Source organism: Penaeus monodon, chromosome 42, assembly GCF_015228065.2.
Source record: "Penaeus monodon isolate SGIC_2016 chromosome 42, NSTDA_Pmon_1, whole genome shotgun sequence".
Taxonomy (NCBI): Eukaryota; Metazoa; Arthropoda; class Malacostraca; order Decapoda; family Penaeidae; genus Penaeus; species Penaeus monodon.
In genome coordinates this window covers 15,222,806-15,227,551 of record NC_051427.1, presented here as the reverse complement: position 1 = coordinate 15,227,551, position 4,746 = coordinate 15,222,806, and the positions used below count along the sequence as shown (strand labels likewise).

The following is a 4,746-nucleotide window of genomic DNA, read 5'->3' as shown; positions in this document are numbered from 1 at the left end:
GATCTGCGTCGGACCCCCTCCTCCAACTTACGACTGCCTGGCAAAACTCCCTCGATGTCGGCTATGAAACCTTCGTCATTGCACTCGACATAGCTGGTGCATTTGGCAGAGTGTGGCACAAAGGTATCATTGCAAAGTTGAAAACCCTTTCGGCATAGCAGGAGCCCTGCTGGGTGTTGCTTGAAAGAAACCCCCGCATGGAAGAACAATGCAGGTAGTGGTAAAACGGCCCCTACATTTCTTCCAAAATTCCCAGCGGGGCTAGCGTCCCCACAAGGCAGTGTCATCGGGGGCCCTTGCTATGGAATGTCTACTTCAAAAGACATTCTGCAAACTCCTACCAAAAGCCATGCCTATGCAGATGGCTGTACTCTGTCTTTCACCCAGGGAACCACTTAAACCGAAAGGACTCCCCTACACCACATCAACAACAAAACATGGCAAAATCATTATGCATGGAGCAAGAAATGGGGAAGTCACTTTCGCCCCTGAAAAGAAACCCAGGCCATGCTGATAACGCGACGACAGGATCCCCTCGCACACACATCCGGTCCTGATGATGGGCGGCAAGACCCTCGCCTACGACAGCGACATCAGCATCCCCCAGGGTGCAGATCGACAGCCGCCTCACCTTTACAGACCACGTCAGGGAAATGGCGAAGAAACGCGCGGGCGACGGGAACACTGGCATGCAATCCGTTCGATCGCGCCCTCTCCTTGCGGCATAGGATGCTGCACGCTCTACCACTCCCAGGTTCGCTCCGTTCATGGAGTCCTGGCCCTCTGTGTGCCTGCGCCCTCCATCATACCTAGGACTACTAGACAGGGTCCAAAAATCGAGCCCGAGGACTAGTGCATACAAACGCTAGTAGAAGACCGAAATTACACTTTCCAGTCACTTTACAGCATCGACGAGATGTTGCAGCTCTTTGTTACTCTACAAAATTACACAGGCAACGTTGTCCCCATTCATGTCCTGCGACTTGACAACGAGCGGCTGCAAAAATAGCCACGGGACCATTTCGCACCCGCGGGTCAAGAGCTGTAAATACCCTTTCTCCAGGACTGAACTCATTCAACGCTCTTTTCAAGCCAATACTCCAGGCTTCTGGGAAACACGATGGTTCAGCAAACCTCTCTGCACAACCCCCCAGCATGCAAGCCTCAAGGTGCTGTACATAGATGGAGGTCCCTCGATCCTGGGTAATAATCGAAGTTAAAACTTCACAACATACAATAGTATAGATAGGTCAAGCTCTAGATAGATTTTCATAATAAGAAAAGTCTTCGGCTTAGAAAAACCAAAGGGAGTAGAAATAGGCCACTCTTTTATAACCTAGTATTTATCCATTAGTATAAAAAAAAAAAAAAAAAAAAAAAAAAAAAAAAAAGAGGAGAGGAGAGGAGAGGAGAGGAGATGAGAGAGAGAGAGAGAAGAGAACGAGGAGAGAGTGAGAGAGAGAGAGATGAGGAGAGCGAGCTAGAGAAGAAGAGAATGAGAGAGAGAAGAGTTGGACAGGAGAGACGAAGAGAGAGAGAAGAGAGAGTAGAGGAAGAGAGAAGAGAAGAGTAAGGGAAGACGAGAGAGAGGAGAGTGAGAGAGAGAGAGAGTGATCGAGAGGGAGAGAGAGAGAGGAGAGAGAGAGCGAGGAGAGGAGAGGAGAGAGGAGAGGAGAGGAGAGAGGAGAGGAGAGAGGAGCGGAGAGGAGAGAAGAGAGGAGGAGGAGAGGAGAAGGAGAGAGAGTGAGAGGAGAGGAGAGGAGAGGAGAGGAGAGAGCGCGAGGAGAGGAGGAGAGAGGAGGAGAGACGAAGGAGAGAGAGGATGAGGAGAGAGAGAGAAGAGAGGAGAGAGAGAACGGACGAGAGAGAGAGAGAAGAGGAGAGAGAGAAAGAGGAGAGAGAGAGAGGCGAAGAGAGGATGGAGAGAGAGGAGAGAGGGAGAGGAGAGAGGAGAGAGGAGAGGGGAGAAAGAGAAAGAGAAAGACGAGAGAGAGAGAGAAGAGAAGAGGAAGGAGAGGGGGGGATGAGACGAGGGGGGGGAGAGAGAAGAGACGAAGAAGAGGAGAGAACGAGAGAGAGAGAGAGAGAGAGAGAGAGAGAGAGAGAGAAGAGAGAAAGAGGGGAGAGAAGAGAGAGAGAAGAGAGAAAAGAGAAGAGGGAAGAGAGGAGAGAAAGAGGGGAGAGAAGAGAGAGAGAAGAGAGAAAAGAAAAGAGGGAGAGAGGAGAGAAGAGCAGAGAAGAGAAGAGAAGAGAGGAGAGGAGAGAGAGGAAGAGAGAGAGAGACGAGAGGAGAGAGAGGAGAGGAGAGGAGAGAAAGAGGAGAGGAGAGGAGAGGAGAGGAGAGAAAGAGAGAGGAGAGAGAGAGAGAGGAGAGAGAGAGGAGAGGAAGAGAGAGAGAGGGATAGAGAGAGAGAGAGGAGAGAGAGAGAGAGAGAGAGAGAGAGGAGAGTGAGAGAGGAGGAGAAGGAAAGAGAAGAGAGAGAGAGAGAGAGAGGAGAGAGAGAGAGAAGAGAGGAGAGAGAGAGGAAGAGAGAGAGGAGAGAGAGGAGAGAGAGAGAGAAAGAGAGAGAGAGGAGAGGAGCTGAGGGAGAGGAGAGGAGAGAGAGGAGATTGGAGAGAGGAGAGAGGAGAGGAGAGGAGAGAGGAGAGGAGAGAGAGAGAGGGAGAGGAGAGGAGGAGAGAGAGAGAGAGAGGGAGAGGAGAGGAGAGAGAGAGACAGAGAGAGAGAGAGAGAGGCGAGATAGAGAAGAGACGAGAGAGAGTAGGAAGGAGAGAGAGACAGGATGAGAGAGACAGGAGAGAGAGGAAGAGAGAGTAGAGAAGAGAGAGAAAAGAGAGAGAGAGGGAGAGAGAGAGAAGAGAGAGACAGAGAGGAGAGAAAGAGAGAGAGACATAGAGAGAGAGACAATAGAGATCTAGCGAGAGAGACATAGAGAGCTAGAGAAGAGAGAGAGAGAGAGACAGAGAGAGGAGGGGAGATGGATGAGAGAGAGAGACAGACAGACAGGACAGACAGACAGGACAGACAGACAGACAGACAGACAGGAGAGAGAGGAGAGAGAGAGAGAGAGAGAGAGGAGAGAGAGAGGAGAGGAGAGGAGAGGAGAGGCGAGGAGAGGAGAGGAGAGGAGAGAGAGAGAGGAGAAGAATGAGAAGAGAGAGAGTAAGAGAGATAGAGAGAGAGAGGAGAGGTGGACGGAGAGAGAGAGAGAGGGGAGAGAGAGAGAGAGGACGAGAGAGAGAGAGAGAGAGAGAGAGCGAGAGAGAGAGAGAGAGGAGAGGAGAGAAACAGAGAGACTGAGGGGCGAGAGAGAGAGGAGAGGAGAGGATAGGAGAGGAGAGGAGAGGAGAGAGAGAGAGAGAGAGAGAGAGAGAGAGAAAGAGAGAGAGAGGAGAGAGAGAGAGAGAAGTTGAGGAGAGGGAGAGGAGAGGAGAGGAGAGGAGAGGAGAGGAGAGGAGAGGAGAGGAGAGGAGAGAGAGAGAGAGAGAGAAGCATATACCTCTTTCTGTTTATACTCTTGCATTGCCCAATTTCGTCTTTTGGATGAGTTTTGCTTTTCTCTGAGGATAAGACATCCAGAAATTCGTGGTAAAAAGAAAGAAAGAAAACAAGCGTAACGCATAAAGAAAAACCATGTAAAACAAATGGTTCTGAAGGCAATAGTGTAAACAAAAATAACCAGACAAGAACTAAACCTGTACCCTTTTGCTCGGTCCAGTGTTGCCACATCGGAGGAATTCCTCAGAGATTAGTGTGTGAAATAAAGATACGTGGCAGGTATTGCTCAATGAATAACAATTCTTTAAATCTGTGTAAATCTTAAGTAGGTATTTATTTTTGTTTTGTTTTGTTTTTTTCATCCTGGGTTAAAAACGCTTTCACACTGGATATAGTGACGTAGGATTTCCCGTCTTTAGAATCCGGTTTGTTTAACTGACATTTGCAAATACAGTATTCGTTAGTAGCGATAGCAAATTCAGCATTATATAGTAACGTATCTTTGTTACTGTGATTTATTTCTTTTCTCGTCTTGAAGATGTGTTAGAAACAATATGAAAATGTTTGGCTGTTTTGGCACTACTGGTCACATTTGAAATAGTTTTTTCTTTTATTTCACTAAATTAATTTCATATTGTTCAACTTCTTCTATTACACTAATTCACAAGAAAAGAAACTTTTGCTTCATTTATGACATTTGACACATTTTACGCACATTTTACAAAGAGCACGGAATGTAACGAACGTACGTAGAAGGCTGCTCCAGACAAACTAACTCTCCCGAGTAAACGATGCATAGATATACGATTCATTCATGACTCACTCTCACCCTCATACTCACCCTTATCAAACTTGGTTTCATGTTCACCCTCATTCTTGCTTCCGCATTCACACTCACACACTTTCGTATTCACACTCACGTTCACACTCGCCGTCATCTTCATACTCAGTCAGACTTGGAATCAACTTTACATTTACCATCATGTCACTCCCCCATTTCACCCCTCATCCTCAGCTCCCCCCCTGTGTGTGTGTGTGTGTGTGTGTGTGTGTGTGTGTGTGTGTGTGTGTGTGTGTGTGTGTGTGTGTGTGTGTGTGTGTGTGTGTGTGTGTGTGTGTGTGTGTGTGTGTGTGTGAGAGAGAGAGAGAGAGAGAGGGAGAGAGAGAGAGAGACTACCTTGAGACTGTTCGTTCACTTTCTTACATAAGATTATTTTTAACATTGCCCAATATACAAAGCTTAAAAC

At 47.8% G+C, this 4,746-nt stretch overlaps 1 protein-coding gene across 3 annotated transcripts in view; it reads right to left on the bottom strand.

Moving 5' to 3' along the window:
- Positions 1–4,329, bottom strand: part of LOC119599071 — a 90,919-nt gene extending 86,590 nt beyond the window's left edge. Inside the window, exons 1-3 of one of the 3 annotated variants that reach the window (XM_037948828.1) lie at positions 4,215–4,248; positions 3,703–3,809; positions 3,501–3,561 (exon numbers count right to left, since the gene is read on the bottom strand). The gene's annotated coding sequence lies outside the window, so the exon portion shown is untranslated. Of the gene's footprint in view, positions 1–3,500; positions 3,562–3,702; positions 3,810–4,214 lie in introns of all 3 variants that reach the window. The other 2 variants (XM_037948827.1, XM_037948826.1) reach the window with 2 other exon arrangements.
- Between the last annotated feature and the right edge of the window lie 417 nt (positions 4,330–4,746).